We start from the raw sequence: 27207 nt of genomic DNA on the forward strand, positions 1-27207 counted from the left end.
CTTTGAGGATATGGGTGAGAGTGCTGATTTAAGGCTTACCCTGTCTTGGCATTAAGTGTTAGTAGAGAGACAAAGACTGCAGCTCCAAATGGAGTGGGGCTGAAGAGGGGTGCCAGAGGAAGAGGTGGACAGCCCCAAGAATTCTATCCTGGCAGCTTCTTCCTCTGGGCCACATCTGGTAGTTTCAGTATAAAACTTTGCCTATGCCTAGGCTTAGGTTTAGATTTATTTTTTGGGGAAGAGAAAAACTAGGATCTCAACATGCAGTGGAACTGAAAAAGTGTTTTTGGAGGAAAGAGTTGATACTTAAGCCACAGCCCAGAAGCTGTTGATTGGAACCATTCTGGATGTAGTCCAATCTATCCTTTAGCATTTGCTTTACAGCTCCACCCCACCTGCAGCTCTCAGTTTGTCCCTCAGCTAATGCTAACCCTAACCCTTAGGATGAGCTGAGGCTTAGTCTGAAGTCTAAATCCCTTATCTAGAGTAAGAAGTTATCAGAATGCCTTCTTGGTACAGTCTGTCCTTCTTCTGTTTGTCCCCCTCATCTCACTGTACCTGGAACTCTAGGCTTTGCCTCGCTCCTAGTCTTAATCCTAATCTTAACCTAAGTGTTAGGGTAGGCTGAAATTTAGCCTGAGATCCCTTTTCATATTTGTGAGGAAGCAGCTGTCCTGAGAGAAGTTTTAGTGTAGCCTGTTGTTGCTTTTTTTGGACCCACTCTACCTAGAGCTGTAGGCTTTGTCTCTCTGTTACTTATAACCCTTGTGCTCCCTAGATAGTTTTTATGGCTTTCAGGAAATAGACTTACTCATCTTTTCTAAATGTTATCTTGATTTTATTCAGCATTTTTCCACTACGTTTCTTTGTTCTTTTCCTCAGATAGGGATCAAGTGTAATAGTTGCCTAAGAATCTACATCTGTTCTGCAGTCTTACTCCTTATTGTGGTTTCCCATTTTCTCAACATCTACTATATAATGCATTCTCTGGATGGATATCACCTTTTTGCAGTGATGTTTTCATCTTATTCTTTATTGTTGTCCTTTAATCAAGCATACATGCAAGTGTGGCCATGAATACCACTCTATTTGGTTAAAGTGAAATGGCTTTCAGAGCTATTTTTGTTTTCTTTATGCTCCTCCATATAATCCCAAAGATGTCTTATGTAATTACATGTCATACTTCATGTTTTCCTACCCTGCTTAGCCACTTTAGTCACATCTTGTTCTTGAGCATTGTACTTCCAGGAACTTTAGTCCAGACTGGGTAAGATCTGAAATATTGTATATCAAGTTGCATGTTAATATAAAGAAATAAAAACTTGTCATAAATACCAATGTCCTTTGATATAAAGTCAGATTTCTCACAAAGAAAATGACAGATTATTTGCAAGCATCTTGGGCACAGGCCTGGGACAGGTGGTGTCTGATTGTGTTTGTCAGTCTGATTGTGTTTGTTCTAGTGATAGGACTAGAAGGAATGGCCTCAAGTTGTGCCAGGAGAGATTTAGGTTGGAAATTCTGAGACATCTTTTCTCAGAAAGAGCAGTCAGGCATTGGAACGGGTTGCCCAGAGAGGTGATGGAGTCACTATCCCTGGGGGTGTTTACAGAAAGGTTGGACTTGGTCCTTAGGGACATGGTTTAATGGATAACATTGGTAGTAGGGGGATGGTTGGACCAGATGATCTTGGAGGTCTTTTCCAACCCTAATGGTTCTGTGATTCTGTGGCATGACTTTAATGCTGCCCTGTCCTCCACCAATAGTGTGGGTCTGTTTCTCTGTGAGTTGCTTATGATTATTTTTAAACAACAATTGTATATTGAATACATTAAATTTGTCATATTTTTAAAAGCCCAAAAGACAAATTTGTCAGCAAATTACTGTGAGGGGTGATGGAAGGGGAAGCGTGTTACTAGAACAGTGAGTGTCACTTGTGGTGTCAATGGGCTTAATACACATGTAAAAATACTTTAGCATTCTGACTACATTCATCAGTATTTAATCCCCAGGCAAGTTAATCCCTGGGATCTTAAATTTGGGTTTGCTTGTGAAGACATGGATTTGATATATTTCACTAGGGTTTCTTAAAGCCTTATTGCTCAAATTAAAGGGTTTGTGTGATTAACTGACTGACCTTCCATTTTACTAAAGAAATTTCTTTTTTTTTTTAAGAAGAAAATTTTGAATTCTTGAACTTTAGAGGTCATGAGAGCAGAAGATACATTAAATAGATCTTCATTAATTGTATTTTACTCTGTAAAATCTAGTAATTGATAAATTATTCTGGTAGCTGCCTTCTTATTTGCAAATTCAGAGGTAGCAATACTTTAAGAATACAGCAACATAAAAGCTTTTTTTTTTCCACAAACATATTCCTTTAATTCTTTGGGCTAAAAATCTCTTAATACAGTCCTTATATGCTTTTACCATAATTATTGAAGTTCAGAGACAGTTCTTCACATTTAGTACTGTGGCCCGAGGATCTGTCTTGATGGTAAGGATTTCCTTATTACTTGCAGGTGCCATTATAGTATGAATTCAGTTTTCTTCTAATTCTGGCTTTGGTCCAGAGACAATAAATGATGAAGCTCTTCTCTCTCTGAAAAGCAAAACAATTATACTTCATTTTTGTTAGTTTCTGTAACTGTCTCCTGGCAAGATTCTCTGTAGTCGGTGGCCTATCTATTTAAGGAAAATGAACAAATATTGGACTAGATTGCTTTTTAAATCCTAGCCTGGAGTGTGCACTTTGTTTACATTTTGAGGTCTTCCCTGTACAACTACTCTGCCATATAACTCATAGTTACACAATCAAAAGATCACTAGTTACTGTTAGAGTCACTTATTCTGGAGGCTTTTCACTCATCAGAAAGTTTCCTTCTCTAACAAATCTGGTTGAATTAATGCAGCTTAGTTTAGTAGGTTTCTAGAAGATATAACACTATTTCTGCAATATATTTAATCTGCTTTAGTCAAGTTCAGAAGTTTTCAAACTTTAGTATGATGCGTGTCTCAGTGAGTCAAAACTTTTGTTGGTTATATGAGAGTTGGAAGGTCATGTTGTCATGGATTTTCTGCGTAATTTCTACCTAGTTTCCTTAAAAAGTGAAAACCAAATCAAATTTCTTAAGGGTATTACTTGCTGACCTTCATGCCCATAAGTGGGGAAAAAAAAAAAGTTTATTCAGAAGGAAGAAGAGATTCTTCCCGGAAGTTTGGATAGTACTTCAGGAAACGTTTATAAATAATATCAATGCACTTATTTTTGTTTTGCTTAGAAATGATTAAACATTAAATTAGCCAACCTGAAATTTATAAAAAGTGGCACATTTTTTCACACGCATATATATTGCATCAGTAGTACTTCAAAGGTTTGAAGTTAATGACCTGGAAGAAAAAGATCTGTGTGATCAGAAAAAGTGGACAGGTTACATGCTGTAGTTTCTCTCTATTAAGATTTTAGGATAGACATTCAAATGGCACTTGGGTAACAAACTCCTACTGACTTTCAGTGAAAGTGAAGTGCCTAAATGCTACTTCTGCTTTTGAAATTCTAGCATGTAACTCAGTTTCAGAATGCCTCAGCTCTATTTGTCAACATACTTAAAAGATAAAGAAGGAATTTTAGATTTTATTCTGCTTTGAGTAGTAATTGTAAAAAATGATATTAAAGAACATTGGTACCATGCTGAACCAGGAGAAGAAGGTCTGAACAGCTATTCTTTTGTCATCTCCTAAATAGAGTGAAAAAGATGTAGGACATTAGAAAAAAAAATGCTGACTTTCTCAAAAGAAACAGGAAAAAAAGATTTATTTCCCCTGAAACTACTGACAAATTCTCTCTTGTAACCCTCTGGGAGTGCAAGTAAAAACATTGTGAATGGTTTCATGCTGCTTCTTCTTAGGTTCTGGGAATGAAAACCGTATATTTTTTATCCTTCTCTGAAACTTGAGCAAGGTATGTACATTTTCCTTGTTTATTTTTTCCATGAGAAACAAATTTCATGTATGTCCATTCACTGGATATCATAGAAATAGGTCTGAAATGTTTCAAACATTTCTAAGTCTTCCCTCTTTGTTTTAAAAATTTCTTTTGTTTGCCTTCTTCCGTGACCTATATGTCATCATATACACTAAGAAACTTAATCCTCAGAAGAACATTAATTAATAAGACTTTACTGATTTTCAATCAAGACTGTACTTTAAATATCAAACCTTCATTTGTGGAAATAAAATTTTAATACTTGTTTTACTTAAATGAATTCTGAATTCTAGCTTCCTAAATAGCACTTTTCCTGTCATCACTTTTCTAAATACTATTTCAGAGCAGTGTCAGAAAAGTGCATGCAAAATTCAACATACATTCACAGATACACTAATAGATAGTTTAAAAAATCAGTTAATTTCAAAATCTTATGTTGGTTATGATGGTTATCTAGGTTATGTACAGATTGGACTACTGTTCCTGCCTGCATTATTTTAAATATATTTCATGCGAGTTCAACAGTCGTCCTTAGACTTATGGTACCTGTTTTGTGGAATGCAACACATTGTATTCTTGGATGCAGTAACTTTAGCAGTTAAGTAAAGAAAACCTTATTGTGTGGTCTTTGCATAGATTGAGTTTGTGTGACTATGAAAGAGGAAGAGAGAAGGGTTAAGTAAATAACCTTTAAAAATAACACTTGCTCTTGGACTGTGTATATCAACATGATATAATTACCAGATTTTATTCACTGTTGGCTGAAGTTTGCGATAGGTAATTTAAACAGTGAGATCACATTTGCATAACATACAAGCAGCAGGTTCTTTCAAATAGTCTCTGAAAGGAGTGTTCTGTCTGTGTGTCTACCTGAGATGCACCAGTAGTGTTTAATGTTACTGTTTCTAGTTTTTTTTCCTACATACCTTCTGATAGTCTTTTCAAGGTACTTCCAATACTTTGATCTCAGTTGAATTGATTGACCTATAATCAGGCCAAATCTGATCAGAATTAGAAAAATGTCAACTATATACTGTTAAAATCTTAATGGAGTTTTCAAAACCGTAGTTTGGATTTTCACTCCGCCTGGAGCTGATTTTCTAGTTAGCTATCAGGCCTGTCTTTTGAAGTGAAGGGCTCTTGAGTAAGTTCCAAGCAAATCGGTTTGTGTATAGGCCACAGTCCGAAAGACCAAGCAAGAAAGTCTGAAGACAGACAGGAGACAGTTTTGGATACAAATAGTTAGAAATTTTCTGAAGAGCTTTTATTTTTTTCTCCAACTATATGTAAAGACAAGAGACTAAGAAACATTCTTCATCACAAAAAAGCTGTCTGAGAAATATGAGCTCTTCTGTTTTATACAGGAGAGTTTCTGAGTAGTAAATGGAACAGGAACTTTTGTCTTTTTCTTTAACATGAGGAACTGACCCACTCCAGGTGATTGCTGATGAAGAATGGGAAAATAACTTTTGGGATATAGAAATCCATTTCTATTCCTGAAGTCATTTTACAGGCAGTGAGTCTGTAAGTCAACTAGCTAAATGTCACTTCAGGTTTTAATTGTAGTTAAATTTCTGAAGAAGCACACCTAACTGAATTAGAATTTAAAAAATCCTCTTCATATTGAACCCTAACAAAAGCAACTGTTTATTTCACAGCCTTCCTCTGTATTGTCAGACATCTGATCCTTGGAGCCAGGCAGTAGCAATATGTGAGAAATGACCCAACAGTAGTTTTTTTATTGCCAACAAGTGTGCATTGGTGTAATTCATTTGATTGACACATAGTAACACCTCTTTCTCCATAAAAGCTGCAGTTTTGCTTTAATTATTTAATTTCCAAACCAATACTCATTTCATAATATATTAATGTTTTCTTGTAAGCAGTAAAGTGAATGCTTATGTATTTGCTCTGACAAGGATAAAATTCAGTGATTGTAAGTAAACCTCTGCTGTAGGCTAGACTGCTTTTATTTGTCCACTGTTCTGAATATCCTGTAAAACATAACATCCTGCTGTTTTTGAAAACATAAAAAATATCCTTAAATAGGGGGATGAAGAGATTAAACATCACTGAAATATATGGTATCTTGTCTCCAGTGAAATCCTATTCATCTGCCCTGTGAAGATTGTTTTTGACAACCGATACTCCTTGTTGCTGCCTTTTGTTTTTTATTTCCTGGGATTTTCATTCTGTCAAACATTAAAAAGACTCCTTTTTGTTCACTTTAATGGCCAGTAGGGGAGATTAAAGCTCTTTGTCATCTAAAAAGGAGCACAGTTTTCAGCCCTGGGTCAAGCTGTCTTGTTTATTTTAGCACTTCAAATCCAGTAGGGTCAGATATCTTTTCTGTCTTTGGGTTATAGACTCCTTTCTGAGGCTATCCTGTTTCTCTTCTTTCTGACTTCTGAAATGTAGATGCTATTCAAGAAAGCCATTTAAGGAAGAGGCAGCACTGTCTGTGTTTCAGCCTAGGAAGCAAATAGGAGGATCAGGATCTTTTTCCTAATTAAAGGTAACGGAGTAGGTGTGGATCTTCAGCTCACAAGAAAATTAAATTTAGTTATTCAGTTCACATGAAAATTACCATTTGTAAGCCCATTTCAGAACCCTTATTATAGAATACTGTGATCTACATATTTTCAAATGCTTTTTAAAAAATACAAGTTACTTGTTAGTAAGTTACTGTTAGGTGTTTGTTTTTTTCTTCAGAACCCTATAGCAGAAACTTCCTTGTATTAACAGAAAATATGCATTTGAAGAACATTTTACACTATTATCAGATCAATTCCAACTTTTAAAAACGGTAGAAAAGTACAGCTTTGTGCAGTGTAACAACTTATTTAATGAAAAATAAGTTCACAAAGAAGTGCATCTAGTTCTGAAGAAGCCACATGCATAAGGTTTTCCATCTAATTGCTACAAAAATTTTCCTTTGGTAGATTATTTCCTTTCATAAACTTACTATTTAGAGTATTTTCATTCTGTCTTTCCTTGTTTTCTGATTCAAGTCCAAAATCTGTGAGCTGGGTTAACTTACCCTGGTAGAAGACATCCAGTCTGCAAACAGATCTCACATGGTTTGTTCTGCCTTTGCCTGAGAGTAGTCTGTGGGGTTTTCTATAAAAGTTGTCTTATCTTATTTACCTTTATTACTGTTCCTGTATAGTAACAGACAGTAGACTGTTCCACATGGTGAACAGTCTGGGGAGGCTTAACTCTCTCAGGCACACAATCACGATTTTTTGTTGTTTTGCCAACAGAATTGTTTGGATTGGTATTGAACTGCCCACTGTCATGGAAAAAAGAATGACACCTTGGTAAGCAGTTCAAGGCCAAAACTGCCCACTGTCTTGAGTTTATGGAGTGCCTTGCCCAATGGGGAAATAACCAGACAATCCTCTGCTATTTCTAAAAAGGGAATACTGTTATCTAGTATAACTTTCTGCAGTAATCCAGACCACTGAAAAGTCCTCAAGTAAGTGTTATTCAAGTTACAGTGGTTGAACTAAACCTTTCATGGTAAAGAAACCCAAGAGCTAACTCATTCACTCGATCTAGTCATCTCCCTTCTTGGGTCCCATTCTCCAACTAGGATGATAGAGGAAATGCTATCTGCAATCCTGATCCTTTTGTCTTTTTGAGGGAAACAAAAGTTCCTTTTGATATTTCAGAGTTTTCTCTATGTATGGAAGTCATTCATACTGAGCATATTCATGAGATAACTAATTTGCTTTCTTCCATCTCATTTTGCAAGTCCGTTTTACAATTATGCTGTGTTACAGAAGTTAAAATCTTCTATGAAGTTTGTTCATTTCTTATGTACACCCACCATAGAATATACAGGACTATTTCTGTCACTCTCAAGTTTGAACAAGTGTATTTGTTTATTTTTTTCATGTGACTTTTCCATCTAGTGTTTGTTCTGTCTCCTTGCATTTATTTTTAATTTTCACTTGTTCTATTTTTCACTACATGATTTTTGTATCAGAAGCCTTTCCTTTTTGTTGTTTTTTTGAAGCCTTCACCCCAACGTGTCTTTTCTGAGGAACCTGAACCCAGCAACATTTGAGCTCAAGTAATGTTCTGTGTCTTAAAGGAGCATCAATTGCTCTTGGGAAGGGTTTCGTGATACTGCAAAACTGATAAACCCATACAGTTCTTTCTCTTAATATTATTTGGGATTTACTTAAACAGCACCAAAACTTCTTTTTTGGTCCAAAGACATTTCAGACAACTTTGCATTGTTCCCTGGCACAAGTGTATAAGTTGGTGGGTTGGAGACACAAGACAATTAGATGCATCATAGAGTAAAGAAACAGCAAAAGTTATGATGTAGTTTTAATAGTAATTGATCATTTGACTAATTATGTACTATTTTAGCAAACCAAAATGTAACTTCATGTACTCCTGGGAGATTTTGCTATAAGAAGTGACTAAGCTGCCCAGGAAGAGAAATGATTGCTTTGGTTATATAAGAAATTCAGTAACTTATTACTGCATGTGGTATGCCCTTCTGACTCACTGCTTGCTTATTGATTATGTACCAGCAATGCTATCCTGTTGCTAAAGAGCTGTGGATTAGGAAGGTCTATTTCTTTAAGTCTTTGAGGATTGGTTAGGGACAAAAATTTAAAATAAATGAATTTAATCCAGGTATTTTCCCCCTTTCATTCTAGAGTAGGGTATGAAAAATTTGTACATGTTATTCCACTCTTCCCCTTTTAATTCACTGTTTTTGTGGCAATGAGGTGAGCAATTTACTTTCCTTTCCACTGCTAATATGTAAAGTAACTAAAGTAACAATTTCCTGGTTTAGACTTTGTCTTGAGAAAATGCTGTTGCTCAGGAGAATTCTCTCTAAAGATAATTTAAGCTAACAGATTGAATTTCGTACATGGTACAAGCTATGGGAACTAGGATAAAAAGGTAGTGGTTCAACCCAGAAGTTAGGTTTTCTGCCTAGCATAAGCTCTTTGATTATAGGGGAAATTGAAAATGGCTAGCATTTCTCTGTCCTAAAGTCAAATTCATTGATGTTGGAAAGACAAAGAGAGATTACTGAGGAAATGAGAAAGGGATGACAACCAGTAAGAAATTCTGTAAAGGATTTACATAACCACACTTTTTAGAATCAATATAGGAAAATTTAATCAGAAGTGGGGGGGGGGGGGGGAAGACTAGTTTCTAAAACATGAATGGTCATGGTTCATTCTCTATGACAGACCAACCAAAACAAAACAAAAAATCTATCCCCAGACCAACAAAACCCACCAGAACACAAACAACAAAAAATGCCCCTGAGAATGCATTATCTGACTTTAAACAAAGTCAGTTAGTTTATGGCTCTCAGCAAGACAATTCAGTATAACTCCATTTACTTCGGAGGAGATATGGCATTTTACCTATACTGAGGATGTGGCACACTGCCTTCTCTGAATCTGTATTATCTTTCGTGAGCATAATAAGGGAAAAGATGAACTCTTATGTGTTATCATGATGGATGTCATTAGTTTCACACAGCAGCTGCTGAACATCTGATGCATTAGTTGTGCTAACTGTGGGACAGGAGGAATTGCTATAGGTTCTTTAAACCTTGTAATAAATTTGCTGTCACAGAGTGAGTTAGCTGTCAGATTTATTTAGTCATGACAGCAAAGGCCCATTGCCTTTAACAAGAACTTTGGGATTTTGTCCATAGTAAACCTAGGAGATGTAGCAGTTGTCTTGAACTGCATAAGAAACCATTTTCTTCTTTATGGTCTTTTCAAAATAAATTCTGTCCTTTCTTTCTCCTGCTGGTGATTCATGTTTTCTATAAAGAGAGACAATGATGTTTTTATTACTCTCCTACATACTTTCTAAAGCAACTATCTATCTGCCCCTCTCTCTCTCTGCTTCTCTTTTAAGTGATAAGACCACCAAATCTAAACACCTTATTTATTTATATTTAAGGTAAAATTAAAAGGATTTATGTATATCTAAGATAAATACTTTACCTAGGTTTATTGGGATGTTAGAAAGTCAATAAAAGCCATAAACTGTGTTAAACAAAGGTGATTTTGTATCAGGTGGTCTAAACTACTGTATTTACTTTTCTTCCCTTATTTTGTTCAGTCTTTTCAGGTTGTTTAAGGTCTGTTAAAATATAAGCCAGTGAGTCCTGGAAATGGAATTACTCAATTTTGTCACAGACAATGCAGGGCAAACATACTGAAGCACAGCTTTCAACTTGGTATCTATTGCTGACATAGCATTCAGTTTTGACTGGAAGGGGTATCTTAATGAAAAGCAGAAGCTTAGTCTTACAGATCATGAGATTTTAGAAGCTTATTTTAGGACTGAAAGAAATAGTGCCAAACAGTTTGATCAGTGCTAAAGCATTTTAAACTCCGTCTTTTTAGGTTCAGTGACTCCAGTGTTCTGAAATGTTAAAACTGTTCTTATGGCCAAAATATTGTTCTGAGAAGGACCTAAATTTCAGTGTCAGCTTTATCATGTGACCATTATCCACTGTCTGTTAGTCTTTGAAGATAAATGGAAACTGTATTTCAACAATGTTGTGTTCCTGCATTTCAGAACTTCAGTATTTCTTTGCTGTGGCCCTTCTTGTTGAATAACTGAAATAAGTGGGAGACTTTCTAATGTGTCTTTTTTAACTGAAATACTATTTTTTTTGGGGGGGGGAGAAGGGAATCTCTAAATATGTTTTTTATTTATTAAAAATAGATAAATATAAAATATTTGACCAGTTAATTATTTTTTCCTCAGACATTGTTTCAGTTAAAAACATCTTGTGAATATTCAAAATAAAGATTTTTTTTACTATGATAAAAAGTGTTTGCTAAACATTGGTGCAAATCTGAGTTAACACTTTATTAATCAGCTTTCAGGAGAAAAGTTTCAAATTTATACAACAAACACCATGTCACAAAGGGATATTTTCATATGGAAAAATGTAAGAGAAAGCTTTAAAACTGTGTGGTTTATTTTATTTTACTTTAACAATCTGTGAAAGAAGACAGCTTAGAATTAAAAACAATATAAATACTTAAAGGATTAAGTGTGATGATGCAATCTTTCCAGTCCCTTGTTATGACAGATCTGCAAGGAAAATTTGAATGGAAAACTAAAAAAGTAGACCCTTCAGGTTGATAATGGAAGACAATTTGAAGGTAAATGTAGGCAGCCAGAATGTGTTGATTAAAAATTGGTGAAGAAATCTGACCGTTTTTGTACCATTTCCAAGTGTCATTCCTTGGTAACTGAATCTATAAGCAGCTACGGTGCCTCCTCCTTGCAGCAGTAGTTTGGAGACAGAAGAAAAGTAAGAAAGAGAGGATGAGGCTTAATTAAGCTCACTGTCTTGGGAGATGGGGCTGCATGCTAGCAAATAATATATGACTAATCTGAGGAAGAGGGTGAATATGAATTTCAGGAAGCAGCATTCCACATTGCTGTGACAGCAGATTACTGTGTCCACATATTACACCATGTGGCAATCTGTCTTAGCAGGGCTTCAAATGGCAGAGGACCCTACTTGGTTTTAGAGTATTAAAACAATCAATGCCTGGACAAACCTTAGTATCCATAAAGTGCCTAAACTCTGGATAGGCTGGAGCGATGGGCTGAGGTCAACTGTATGAAGTTCAACAAGGCCAAGTGCCGGGTCCTGCACCTGGGGCGCAACAACCCCAAGCAGAGCTACAGGCTGGGAGATGAGTGGCTGGAAAGCTGCCTGGCCGAGAAGGGCCTGGGAGTATTGGTTGATAGTTGGCTGAATATGAGCCAGCAGTGTGCCCAGGTGGCCAAGAAGGCCGACAGCATCCTGGCCTGTATAAGAAGCAGTGTGGCCAGCAGGTCTAGGGAAGTGATTGTGCCCCTGTACTCAGCTCTGGTGAGGCCGCACCTTGAGTACTGTGTTCAGTTTTGGGCCCCTCACTACAGGAAGGACATGGACGTGCTTGAGAGAGCCCAGAGAAGGGCGACCAAGCTGGTGAGGGGTCTGGAGAACAAGTCTTACGAGGAGCGGCTGAGGGAGCTGGGCTTGTTCAGCCTGGAGAAGAGGAGGCTCAGGGGCGACCTTATCGCTCTCTACAGTTACCTTAATGGAGGCTGTAGAGAGGTGGGGGTTGGTCTGTTCTCCCATGTGCCTGGTGACAGGACGAGGGGGAATGGGCGAAAGTTGCGACAGGGGAGTTTTAGGTTGGATGTTAGGAAGTACTTCTTTACCGAAAGGGTTATTAAGCATTGGAACGGGCTGCCCAGGGAGGTGGTGCAGTCACCATCCCTGGAGGTCTTTAAAAGACGTTTACATGTAGAACTTAGCGATATGGTTTAGTGGAGTACTTAGTGTTAGGTCGGAGGTTGGACTCGATGATCTTGAGGTCTCTTCCAACCTAGAAATCTGTGATACTGTGATACTGCCTAGAGACTCATTCTCTTTAGGTGTCTGCTGTTCCTTGGCACCAAAACACTCATAGCAGAAGAAATGAAGTTCACATGTCAGTGGATTTTCTTATCCTAAAGTGATGATTATCAATTTCCATTGGCATTAGTGAAATAGTTTTAAAGAAAAAAAAAATCTAATTGCCCTGACTAGCTTCATGTGAGATCCCCACCCCACAAGCTTCATGTAAACTCAGGTTTGGGCATTCACTCTTTGTCTGATTTCTGTTGTAAGTAGACCTGGTCTCAGTGATCTTTGCGGTGTCTGACTTGATAGAAATTCCTGAACTAGTCTTGGATCTGACTTGTCACCTTACTTATGTGTGATGATTTCTAGACTGTCAATTGACCTGTTTACCCTCACCACCACTGCTTTGTTAAACCTGTTTGGGGAATATGGGGCTATGGTCTTGATGGAGAAAAGGGTGCTCTACCAGCATTGTGGCTTCTTTGGGCTCCTTGTAACTTGTGGAACAGCACCAATCTTGCTGTACTACAGAAGGAGGTACCTTTGTCTCCACAGGTATTTCTCTTTGGAAATATCAAACATATTTGGAGGCAGCCTATTATCTCAGTTGAAAGTATTTTATAATACCACAGTTTTCTACACTGCTACTTGTTTCACATATCACAGGACTACCTTGAAGTATGTCCTTGAATGAATGTGACATTTAATAGCCTGTTAAGAATGTGCAGATTTATCATAGATCCTGTTGTGCTGTAGCTGATACGATACTGGTACAGCATGGCTAAAAGTATTAGCAAATAATTTTTTTCATGAAACAGAGTGCTAGATATACTATCATGAGACTGAGATGAACAGGACAGGCTCTGTGTTTGCACAATCATGTAGGTGATGTGTAGGGATGGACAAGGTGATAGGCTAAATAGGTTAGGCTTTAAGAAGGTTGTGTAGCGTAGTACTGAAACTGGCCAGGAAAAAATCAAATTTTAATTAACTGTATGAAGTGCTTAACTAAAGTGAAATATCAAAACCTCAAATTCAGATAAATTAATATCATAACAAGAGTAATTTTACATGCATCCTTGGTCTGAACGCACCCATGCTTATGAGCATGCATTACATTCTCATACTTAGGTACATAAAATTGTACACAGAATGTGGTGTGTCACTTACTAAGTGATGTTAGCAGTTTCCTGTACAGCTTTTCAACATGGATTTAAAGTTGTTGAATTGCTGTAACTGTTTTTTTCAATGTATGTTCCAGCACTTACAAGTTTTTGACGTATCCATTTTCTCTACATCTATGTCTCTCTTTGTATTCTTTCACTCCTATCTTATCTATCTTGTGGAAGTGTTTATAAAGGCAAGAAGCTGAATAACTATAACATCTTCTTTCTTTGTTAAAGAACAGGCCTCTTCAGAAAAGCACACAGTTTCTTTCACATTGCTTACTGATTCATCATCACTCTTCTTAAGCATTTGTTTTAAAGGGCAGATTACAGTAGAAACAGCTAGTTACTGTTGATTTTTAGAAAGGCACTGAAAGGCAACTGCTAGCTACAAAATAGTAGAAAGTCTTAGAATCTCTTGATTCACTCTTCATACAACCAGCTCTTTGTGTTTTGGAATGACTAATCTCAGATTTATATCTAGGCAGAAGTTGCTATTCATAGTCAAAAGCTTTGTAGGAACCATAGGCTATTTAGTCACTTGGAGAGCAACTTTTTACATGGGCGGATAGTGATGGGACAAGGAAGAGTTGTTTTAAACTAAAAGAGGGGAGACAGAGATTAGGTGTTAGGAGGGAATTCTTTACTATGAGGGTGGTGAAACACTGGCACAGGTTGCCCAGAGAAGTTGTGGATGCCCCATCCCTGGAGGTGTTTAAGGTCAGGTTGGATGGGGCCCTGAGCAACCTGATCTAGTGGGTGGCATCCCTGCCCATGGTAGGGGTGTAGGAACTAGATGGTCTATAAGGTCCCTTCCAACTCAAGCTGTTACATGGTTTGATTATAGAATTTACCCTCATTTAGTGAAAACAGTCTTTAGTGACTACAATGCCTCTCCAGTAGCTGTAGGGTCTTCATGACTTGCAATCTTGTTAGCTAGATTTAAACAACAAAGAAACAAAAACTAGAAAATTTCAGTAACTATTAAGTATTAAAAGTATTCAGTTAATAATGCTATTTGTAAACAAAGCATGCATAGTGAAGCTATATCTTCATGGATAGTTATCACTCTTCTACCTTTTTCATGTTTGCAATGTTAGGTATTTAATAGCTGCGTTCCTAAGATGACAGTTGAGAACATCAGAGTAAACTTGTCCACAAAACAATTTCTTCTTAATGTTGTTGGCCATGTTTTGTTATAACCTACAGAGTACAAATCAGATTGGAACTTGCTGTCCTGTTTGTTAAACCTCTTGTTATGAGACTAATCCATGACAATGATGAATATTGCACTACTCTTCTGATTTCTTTCTATGTTGATACTTCCACTTCTGGCCACTTCCACTTTACACAGGAAGGTGATCAATAGGCAGGTTCTTGAAAATGTGAATGGCACCTTAAAATTTGATTTTTGTGCCTAAATAAGTAGGAAGAACTTAAATCCATCTTGTGTTTCTAGACTTCAGAAGTTTCATAGGTGGAGAAAGACCCTATCTCATGGAGCTTGCCTTCTGAACAGAAATGACAAAAAGTGGAATTTTTCTTACATTATCCTCCTTTATAAATATATATAAATTTATTACTCTTTCATTTCAGATCTCTAAATATCTTCTATGGGATCTGACATATATTCTGAAGAATGGCCTAACATTATATGTAAAATCAGTTTTTTAGGAAATTAGCTTATTTATCAGACTAGTAGGAAAAATTAGGAAACATTTGTGGAAAAAAGCCTTTCAGGCAAGAAAATTAGTGGGTAGAAAGTAAGTTATTTTCTTGATGTACCCAATTATAAGAGATGTATTCTATTCTTATATTGTTTTTATATTGTTCCTTCTTCACTGAGTATATGCTGAGTATATATACAGTGGCTGTGCATGCATGAATAGGTAAAGGGTATGGAGAGGAAAACATCATATTCAATTTTAAAGGCTGAAGATTTTTTCCTTTTCTGATCAGTACTCTGGGGGGGAAGTCTCACTACAATTTAATTATTTTAAAAGTAACCCTAAAGACTTTAGAATGGCATTATGAAGTTTCTAATGCATGTCATACATCTTGTGCTTCTTGCAACGCAGAGGAAAAAAGGAGGAACAGAAAGAGAAAGTGGAAAGCTGAATTATTCCTATATATTTTTCTAGCAGGGAGGTAGTTGAAAAACAAGTGGTAATAAGAAAGTTTCTACACTGCCCTGTGTGTAGGATGTAATCACTGGGAAGGCTAAAGTTTTAGGTAACTAATTTTGAACTAGATTAGGTTACTATTTTCTCATCATTACTGAATTTCTCCTCTCTGTTCTTTACCTTTTTCCTTAGATTGTTGTCTTACATTTGTTTTCTATATTTCCTATTCTGTGACAGATCTTTCTTGCAAGTGTTCTCACACATGAAGGTTTTTGTGTGCTGGTAACGAATTCTCTCAGTGGGGATAGGCAGAGTTCTGCTTTCTTCTGACATACCAGCCTAGGAACTATAGTTTGCTGCAGAGACTTGTGGATTTCCATTCAGTCAATCCAAGACTATTCTACTCTGGCAAGTAATAACTAACCATTCTTTGTTCTTCTGAGTAGGCTACTAACAAAATCAGTGAACAAAAATTTTTTCACATAATTGCTCCATGAAGTAGTAAATGATTCCCATATACCACCTGATTTGTGTAATTATATTGAGCTTCATTAATTAAAGCGACTGGCAAGCACATGTACTTCTTGATTCCCTTATTTTTTTGTGTTGCCTGACTTTGTGTCTTGAAGTACATCTGAGAAGAAAGCTAAAGCATGGCTGAGGCCCTGAGGAAAAAAAGTATGAGAATGAGTGAGACTTTTGGAAATGGCACACATATGTATGCACATATGCACACACGTGCATATAAACACGGGAAAAATATATATGGCAATAAATAGTTTCTGTTGTCTTAGGGCACACATTTTAACAGCTTGACAGTGTTTGAAGCTTAAATCACATATTTTTTTGGAGGAACATCTCTGTTAGCATGTCACCCTGATTAAATGCCATAATAATGAAACAGGTGGATTTTTTTCAAGAGAAATTGACTACAATTCTTTGGGGCGGGCTTTTTAGGTATCTCTGTTTGTCTGCTTTCCCTTGACTGCTAACAGTAATACACTAAAAGCATGGGGAGAGCAGAACAACATTTATATTATTCAGGTTCTAATGTTAGAAGGAAGTGGTTTTTCGTAGGCTTTAAAGATGAGAAACAATTTGCCACTCCAGATTTTTCAGACAAGCTAGTGGCAAGCAAATCAGGGACAGAGGCAATGCAATGCTGATTGATGTTAAGGAGAACATCAGCACAGCATTGCCAACTGTCTGGAAAATAGCAGGACATGGGAAAATAGCAGGACATGAAGCCTAGTAGTAGTTGCAAGGGGAAAACAAGCAAACAAAAATGTCCAATACCCCTGGGAAACTGGCACTACTAATATGAGAGGCCACAGGGTATCTAGCATGAGAGAAATGCAGACACAGGAATTGCTTTTCTCATCTTGGCTACAAATTAGCTGATTTAATTTCAATAGATGCTTTTATATCCCATCTATTTTGAATGTTGAGGTGCTTTATGATCATATTCGACTTCCACACACAGCAAAACTGCAAACAGAGGTTACCTTCCAGAGTAAATAAGACATTAAACAAAACCCTATATGCCTTCACCTATTTGTTGATATAGTACCTTTCGCATGCATGTGGAAACAACCTGTCCATGGTTCTTTTTGTAGGCACTTAACAATTTGGGTCAACTAAAGGAGAAATAAGGCTTAAGAAGTACAATGTACTTATGGTACTCCTACAACAAATCTTGAAAGTACACCTAGCTTAGGGATTTCCATAAATTATGGATGATCCTACAAAAGTGGTTGAGACTTCATTAAAATTTGCGGTTGATTTATAGGTTGTAAAATAAGATAGAGATGCTAAGTATCAATATTCAGGATGAATTTAGTTTTTGGTTTATGACTGTTTAACCTAGGCAGAACTGTATGTGATGTGATGCGTATTAAATTTATCATTTTAGCAATTAAATTTATCAGTGAAGTTTATGATGGTTTGGGGAAAAAAGACAGCCAGAGAAAACAAGATGATATGGTGATCCAAAAGCAGTCCTGAGCGAAAAAGACTTCCTGATAAGTCACTTTAATATTTGATTTAATAAGATTAGTTTGTATCTCCAGTGTTGGAGAGCTCAGTTAACTCTGTCCTGAGTTCAAATTGCAGTAGAACATGACATTTTTAAATATAATAGGATATTCTAAAATGTCATTTGTCATTGGCTTGTATGGGGCAGTTTGCTCTCTGTCAGTGGGTGTGTGGAGACAGCCGAAGTACAACTATGTCTCTATCACTGGAACCAGTCCAACTTGATAAACTGGTCAGATTAATAGCAGATGCAAATAGTGGTAATCAGGAAATAATTATTCTGCATTAGGAATAAATTACTTTGATAATCAAATCAAAAACAGTTCTTGTAGGCAAGAAGAACTAAAAAAAAGACAAAACAAAACCCCCAAACAAACAAAAACCAACAACAAACAAAACCACAATTAATGCTTAGTAATCAGGAAAAAATATATATATTGTGTAAGATACTTTGCAAAGTCTATCCTGGCCAAATCACAAGTTGCACTATAATTATCTGTTTTCATTATTTAGCCAATGACCCATTTCAGTCCTTTCATTGATAAAGTCAAAGTATGTGTTTATTTAATTTTAGCTAGTTCTGACCCTTTATACATAAAGTGGAGATCCAACAGGTGGAAACTGTTTTGTTCTCCTTTACCTGGAATTTTGGGAAGAAAAGGTGAAAGTGGGTAACGGAAAGATGGATGGTGAAAGGGACCTGATTTTTTCTGGCTGTGTTACTGCTGGTGCTGGTGCCTGGCAATACTATTGATGATAAACACAGAAATAAAGAACAGATCAAGCAGAGCCTTGCCTGCTTCATTACTGCTTTCAGCACTCTCAGATCTTTCTGACAATATGCACCTCACTCAGCAAAATCCTTCAAAGCATTAATAATAAGTGTTTTTTATATAATCTCAGAAATGAAAAGGCAATCAAACCAGTAGGGCTTGACTATAAAAGAGCAACTCCTGAAATATTTTTTCTAAGGATTAGACAATGGCACATTTTGGTCATTTGTATCCATTTGGCTCTAATCGTAATTACTTGGGTAGGTCAGATTGTGTAAGTGGGGTAAATAAAGCTTATACCACACACTGTCAGCCTAACAGCTGAAGGCACATTGAACTTCTGCACTGAAATATGTCTCATCCATCCAGTCAGACAGCACAAGTGTTTTCTGGTGAGTAATCCCATGAAAGGGAATGGGTCAGCTCTGGTGCTTACATTTGTGCATGTGATTAAGTGTTTTGATAGTTTGAAAATGAGGTATGAAATACCATTATAGGATCCAATGGGAACTAAGAAGTAATGCAAAGACAATAGAAAACTGATGAAAGTAACAGAAAAAAAAATGCTGAAATGCAGATTATGAATTATCTTGATATACAATGAATTAGATTGGGGTAAGATTACATTTAGGCATGTGTGAAAGAAGCCACTCAAAGCCAAATATAATTAGTCTAAATAAAAAATGGCTTTACAGAACATCAAATCTGATCTTGGGTTAAAAAGCTGCTGCTCTTAGCAGTCTGATTCAACTTGATGAAAGCTTCAATCACGCAAGAGATTTGGGGGCTGGAGATCACTACCCACCCAGGAACTTTATTAGGTAGAGGCAAACATTTTTTATTTGTATCCAAATAATTGGCCCTGTGATACGGGATACAAAAGTCTCTTTATCTAGTAGCCAGTTGCTGGTGTCAGCTGAGGTTTCTGTCAGCATTTTTCCTTAGTGTCATTGTTTCCTTAATTCTATATTTCTATCAAGTGGTTTTCTTATTTCATTCATTAGCATATTCTTTGCTTTGTTTGCTCCTCATGATCTTTATCCTTTTGCTGTGTGTGAATGTGTATGTGTATTTGCTGCATTTGGTAGCGTTTTTGCTCCCTGCTGGGACACATAATTGTTAGTTGGCAGATGAATGCTGGCATACAGAATCATTACTCTGAACTTTTCATGAGCCCAATTAGCATACCACAATGGTACAGGGGGTTCCACTCTAGTGAACCCCCTGAGCCACTCTTCACCCACGTGCAAATTTGCAAGGAGCATGGCATAATTATAGCTTTGCATAATTATAAATCATTTTGTTTATGGAGGATTAATTCAAGAGATACTATTACCATATGCAAGAGGTTACCTTTGCAATGGGAAGCAGACAAATGTTTATGAAGGTGTGTTGTATGGGTTTGGTAAATATTTGCCAGAAGATGAATATGTATAATTCCTAATGTGCAGTGCAGAGAATATTCTGAGGTAGTAATCAATCTTGGTGACATGATAGGACTAATGACATTTCACTTGCTATGAGCTGGAAAGGCGAACTCTATTCCAGGCGGGTCTTGTGCTGCAAATATAGAGATTATTTAAAAACATGAGCCAGATCCAGGTGCAAAGTAGTACAGCTCCATTAAGTCATGGAACTATGCTAGTTTGTGCTTCCTGTGAATGCAACTGGTTGTATCTTAGTAAAATTTCTATTAGTCTATATGATATGGGGAACAATCCTTCTCTTGAATTTTAGTTATGTAATTTGTGTTATAATTAATGGTCAGATGTGATATGAGAGAATTCATAGTGGGGACTGATTCTTCTCCTACACCATTAAACCAGGCATTGAAATCAATACATCATAGTTTGTGTTCTCACTTGTGTTGATGAGAACTAAAAGATTTCCCATTTTTTGTGATGTCAGTAGCTATCCAATGAGCTAAATATTACATTAATATCTATCTTGTTCTATGCATCTTAATTTGGTTCATTTTGATACATTTAGTTGCTTCATTCAGCCTCTGCAGTATCTTTTACCTTCCTTCTTAAGGAAACAGAGTTTAAGATACCACATGGAAAGAATTTATTTATGTATTTGTACATATGACTCTCAGCCTTACTTTGTTAAATCTGGAATCTATTCAATTCAGCCAGACACAGGCCGTCAATCCCAGAAGACTGTTGTGCTATACCTCTCATAAAAAGGTGTCCATACAGAGGAAAGAGCTTGTTAGTGCTTACAGTAAGACAGAAACTTCAGCATGACCTCAGCCTTTATTGGACAACAGAGAATCAATGTAGGGGTGGGGAAAAGAACAAAGTGCTGTAAATACCTCAACTGTTGGATAAATGCTGGCCAGAGTTTGTTTCATGATCACTTTCCCCCTTTATGGAATTTTCTGGTGTATAATAAGGTGAATGTTGGAACACTTTCTGCAGTAAGATCATGTTTCTCTCACATCTACTGTATATCTGGTAACAACTTATTTCCTAATGCTGTTTGGTATGGTTGATAAACAGGAAGACTAAGTCCTTAGGAAACCAGTCTTCAAGTTTCTGTGGGGTAATAGACTGAATATAGAGGCAAGAATTAGACATCTTTCATTGTATGTAAACACAAAGCCTTACTCAAGTGCAGTCATCCAATTGTTAATAGTGTTCTAGTAATTGTCTGCTCACCAAGTGATGTCATGATAGTAAATCACTCTTTTGAGGCAGTTCTCATGTTTTGACCCTAAACGTGATCTTGTTTCATCATGTCAGTGTGGAGACACAACTAGACACGGAAACTAACAAAAGCTTTTTAAAGACTCAGTAGTCTTTCAGGTAAGAAAGAAGGATGACCTGTTTACATGCAGTTTGGTGGCCGAATAGAAGGTTAAGATATATTGTAAGTCAACAGTAATGCTAGACTTTTCAGTGGAGATATACAAAGTAGAGATAATTAGAACTGAAAACATGCACGAAATATTTGCTGTTAGACATTTTTTTAGAACTGAAAGGTTTAAGTTCATTGCATGTTTTTCAAATTGTTTCTTTCACAAAATGAGACTGAGAAGGAAACAATTTTTTGTGATTTCACATAAACTACTTTTGATATATTGACCTGTTCAAAATTTTGAAAACCAAACAACAGCCCCTAAACATGGTTTTCTTTATTTCCCAGAATTGCTGATTAACTCAAGAAACTAGTCTACATGACTGTCTATGAGATTAAATAAATAAAAATCAATAAAATATGGTAGATAGAGGAAAAATATGGGAGGAACTGTGATTTAAGCTCTGTTTTCTTCTTTGTTGGCTTGTCACAATAAATAATGATGTACCAAGGTGTGCTCAAAATTTTTTAACAGACTGTAAGCTCTTGGAAGAATATAGATGCTATCTATAATACTGCTGGTGGAACTGTAGTCTGGTCACTCCTTTTTGTTTGTTTGCTTGCTTTTGACCTTTTCAAACAAACTGTGTCATATCCTAGTGATTTCGCTGTAAATGTGTACTCTGTGGAGGCTTTAAACAACTTTGCTGATTCTAGAACGCAGATCAAGAATGACTGAGGCAGTCAGTGACCTTATCCAAGCTCTGCAGGTGAAACAAGAAAAAGATCCCATCTACCTTGATGTGCTTCTGACATGTTGCACTGAACCAGTCTTAATAGAGGAGCACTATCAGAAGTTTTAATTACTCACACAGTGAATTGTTTTGATAGCCTTATGGAGAGGGCATTTCTTCCCTTCATTCTTCCCGTGTGCAATTAACTCTTAACTTTCAGAGCAATTACTCCAACAGTGCTATCTCTTTTCCTTGCATCAAAGTGTTTGCATTCTGAAACTTCTTTGTCTGAAACAGAACAGTTTAAATTACCTTAGGTAATCCTGTGAAGTCATAAAAGATCACAGTAATGCAGGGAGAAGCATCTGAAGTATTAAAACAAAATGTCACAGTTCAGGGGAAGATGGTCTGCTCCATGCTGTCTATATCCCTGCTGATTGCCTTTCACCGAGGCTGTGGTGAGAATTAAAATAATACAGATGATTTGCATTGAAGTTAGTGCCCAGCCATTTCCTTTAGCTGTCAGGAATGAGTATGCTGACTGACATCATTTAAGATGGCAAGTCCTATGAAATGCATTACTGCTGACCTGAGTTGTCATGTGTTACACAAAAAATGGATCAATGTTTGTGAATATGAAAAGGTCATACCAACAGAAACCTTTTAATGCTTCTGATCGTTTGACAGAGTCCCTCAGTAAAACTATGTAAACATTTCCTAGATGAAATCTTAAATATTCTCCAATATTTCCAAAGTATCATTTAAGACTATAATGATTAATGATGGAAAAGACAGTCTGAGCTTGCTAAACCAGAAGTAGAAAACAACTTCTATTCAATTTTGAATGTTTGCCAGCCTGTCAAAGGTGCTGGTCTTTTTGACACAAAGACAGCCATATTAAACATGGCAAATAATTGCATGAGATCACAAATTGCAGCAGAAATAGGAGCAAAGGAGTTCTTAGGTAAAGTATTTCCTTATGTTTATTCCATTATGTTTTAATGTAAGAGATTCATTTTCCTTTCCATAGTTCCATGTTTTCTCTGCCTATGCAGAGTTTTCCTCTACAGCTTGAGAAGAAGAAAAGATATTCCAGCGTATGGTTTTAGAAGATCCCAAGACATTTCTCTCGAAAGTAATGGGTTAACTCTTAGGCTATCACATAGTTAACCAGTTTTCCTCCCTAAATTGTTCCTTGCATTTGAATTATACATGATATTCTTCATTTACCCATTGGACCATGCAGAATCTTTAAAGAAAACCTTTTGCTACCTACAGGATTACCTGTACATGCACTTCCAAGAGGAGCATTTAACTGGCTGCATTCCACAAGCTTTATCATGAAACATACTAGAAGTAAGAGGGCAGCAGATGCTGAGCATGTCAGGTTGGGAAGGAAAAAGAAGAGACTGATACAGGTCCTCCACCAAAAATTAACATTTTTATTTTATTTTTTATGTGCAAAGCTGATAGATGTAAAGTGGGGATGGTGCCTCTGAACACGGTAACCTGCCAATTTGTCATTTCTTATAATACACAGTTCCATGGGCAGAAAAACAAAACATTGAATCAAGATTTTACATTTTGCTGCCGTTTGTTCTTTGAAAGAAAAACTTCACTGGGCTTCCAGCGGAAGTAGAATGTAACTAGGATGTAAGACACATGAAAGGTCAGAGTAAAGACGAAGAGGATGCCAGACCTATGAATGAATCAAAGAATTGCAGAATCACAGAATGGCTGAGGTTGGAAGAGAACTCTGAAGATCATCTAGTCCAGCCCCCCTGCTGAACAGGATCATGCAGAGCACATTGTGCAGGACGGCATCCAAGTGGGTATGGAATATTTCCAGAGAAGGAGACTCCACAGCCTCTCTGGGCAACCTGTTCCAGTGCTCTGTCACCCTCACAGGAAAGAAATTCCCTCTCATATTCGGCCAGAACTTCCTGTGCTTCAGTTTGTGCCTGTTGCCTCTCGTCCTGTCACTGGGCACAACTGAAAAGAGACTGGCTCCATCCTCTTGATGCCCTCCCCTCAGATATTTATATACATTAATGAGGTCAAATGTATATCTAAGGCAAATCCACAGCCTTATGTATCACCCTGAATACTAAAGGTTCCAGACTGATGGCTGTAGTATTCTTTGGGGATTATCACTGACAACTCTGAAGTGGAGTTTATAACTACGTGATATTCATAATGTTACAAGTCACAACTTTAAAGGAGGATGTCTCATTCAAGTTTATTACCTCTGGCAAAATGTCTACTGCTTTTATTCAGTGCTTTAGAGATGTTGTTTTTCTTCCTAAGGCTCTTAAAACTGTTGGTTTCCACTACACTGCTGATTTTATAAGTGTCAGTCTGATGCCAGAAACAATTGTTTTTCCTATTTATTCCTTTTAAAAAAGATTAGTTATGTCTAAATTGCTTCTCTGTGAAGTCCAAACCTTGCTTACATCATCACTTTCTTAGAACAAACCCTTTGCTTTTCCCAAAACTTCTCATGCCTTCAGTGCACATTAGAGAGATGGTCTGAGACTGGGTATCATCTGCTTTGGTGACACTGAGATGAGATTTCGAAGAGCATCCCAGAATGAAAGCAGCAGTCCTGTCACTGTGTAGGTTGCATGAATCAAAATATTTTTTATTCAAGGGTTGCCTAGTGCCCATCATGAAGTTTTCAGGAGTAGTCAAAGTAGGGATGTGAAGCTGAAATGTCAAAAATACATCCTAAAACCAATATTACTTTTCACATAAATTGATTTATTTAAATCCAATAATTAATTTAAATCCAATAATAACAAAATTATAAAAAAAAAAAAGATGCTCAAAATATATCAGGTTCTTGTGGTTACACTTTTTACCTTGACCTCTTCTGTCTTCATCCGCAAAATGGAATTGATGCCTATGTTTATACTGTATGCTTTATAGGTGTCTGAACACTCTGGATGATCCCTAAGTCTTTTTTTGTTTTTAACATTCAGTGAGCCCATATTATGATAGCCCATAAAGCTATCATAATATGATATGATATATTGTATGATAGCCCCTTATGACAGCCCATAAGGCTATCATTGCCTTTGAGTTGGTCTTGTAATCTGGGGAAATTCAGGGATATGAAACAGACATTTGCTGCTTTGCAATTTGAACAGGCAACAATGAATGACAGCTGAAAGGCAGTCTGAGAAGGCTGTTTCTGAGTTCCCACCTGGGGCATGGAGCAGAGGGGCAGGAATGGGGACAAGAGCAGATATTTTTCCTCTTCTTTCCCTCTGTTCTTCATCTCTTGTTATCAGCTGTGGGCTTTATTTTCGTGGCTTGGGTTTCCAACCTCTTTTTGGCTGATGTAGGATCTGGGAACAGAGAGAAGTAGAAGAAAATAATCAAACTGAGATTGTCACTATGCAACATAAATATGTCTTTACTTGTAATGTCAACGAATCATTATGCTGTCTAAGTCAAGGGCCAGGACAGAAGTCCAGGCTTCATGCAGAGTATGAATGTTCACAAACTCCCTTACTGCCTACCAGAGTCGCTGGAGATCAATTAAAACTTACGAAGCTTCTAGGAAGTACTACAAAGAAAGATATGAAGAGATTAAGAATTCTCTCACTAGAGCAGGGTGTAAATAACACATTGTATATTGACCTTAAGGTTGCACACAAAATATGAATAACAGCTTTTTTTTGTGTGCTTTGAGTGAGGCAGGTGTTCCTTGGGAAAGAAAAACTAGAAAGTGAACCCTTGGGATAGGCTTGGTATACATCACAGGCAAAAGAGGAAAAAAGATTTTGTGTAAATTGCTTTAATTTGAGGACTCAAATGTCAGAGAGAGAAAAATGATTATAACACTGCTTTTTTTTGGTCAAAGTTTAATGAAGAAACACACATGGAAATAGGCAAGTCTGCTATAGCAGTTAGCTTTTAAATACTTAAATATTCATAAAAATATTAATTATGGTTTTATTAGCATGGTAGGTGGCAGAATTAGTACTTCTGTTCCCCTGTAATAAGGTATCATATTTTTTTATTTCCTCTGTGAGAGGGAGACATCACAATCTGTAGACAATCAGTATTTCCCTGGCATTGTAATGCATCTTCTGATCAGGCTTTATGAACAATTACTTGGAATGAGTGGTAACAAATGGATGCAAATATATCCTTACCTAAGGACCACCTTATACAGGTGTTCATGACCAAAAGCACATGTAATGTAGTATTGATATATGTAAAACACGTATCATCACTTAAAGGAAATGTAGAATCAATACCCAGTAAAATCATCTGTCCCTCTTTCATCATTACCCACTGTGTAATCTCACTAAATGAAAGTACTTGTATTAAAGCAACCTTGTAATACTGAGTCATATTATAGCCTCCTGGTAGTACCTCCCTTTTTTTTTTTAATTTAGCAGATTGGTCTGTCTGAACTATCAGCATATTTGTTTTTCATTTTGCTCTCTTCTTTTATTCCTGAATTTTTAATACCTGAATACACACTGAGATATTGCATTGACAATTATTCATTGAATATGTACTTCAGATATTCAGTATGTAAGAGATGCAATTTGTCACCTAAATCAAATGGAATGTGCCTTTGCTGTCTGGCAAGATTAATCTAATTATTTTTGTAATGGCTGAAAAACAAATTATACTAAGGAATAACATTTGACATTCTCAATTACTTGTATTTAACTGAATACCGTCTGAAGGGCATGTTAAACATCTAATGAAGTTCTGGATCCTCATAACTAAACTCAACAATTATTAATAAATGAAACTTTAAAATAACAAAACAAAACCCTAAGGGTGTCTGTTAAAAACAAACAATCAAACGATTTTTTTCCTTTATTACTGGCATTAAACCAAAAATGTACATAGGTATACAAACGCAATTTGATTTCCATAAATTATACTAATGACTTGTCCTATCTCTTTAAATTAGTAAGAATGTATATCACTTTCTAGTCATATCATGGATGAGAAGGCCTTAATAACCAAGTTACTGTCTATAAGACTTCAGCACATTTGCAAAACTGCATTTTTCTCAGCTTTACTATTACCAAGAATGATAAATCCAAAAGAGAGTAGATGATTTCTAGTTAGACCATATGTTCTTTACATATAGAGACAAAGAAAAAGGAACTGAGAAAGACATTGATTTATTAATGAAGGCA

The 27207-nt window shown here is 36.6% G+C and overlaps 1 long non-coding RNA gene across 1 annotated transcript; it reads left to right on the forward strand.

Moving 5' to 3' along the window:
* Positions 1–26322, forward strand: LOC310900514. The gene is made up of 3 exons (XR_014585176.1): positions 1–14; positions 3909–3961; positions 23312–26322. It is a non-coding gene; the product is annotated as an uncharacterized lncRNA (long non-coding RNA).
* The last annotated feature ends 885 nt before the right edge of the window (positions 26323–27207 follow it).

This window comes from Anser anser (genome assembly GCF_964211835.1).
Source record: "Anser anser genome assembly, chromosome: 5".
In the NCBI taxonomy this organism is placed as follows: Eukaryota; Metazoa; Chordata; class Aves; order Anseriformes; family Anatidae; genus Anser; species Anser anser.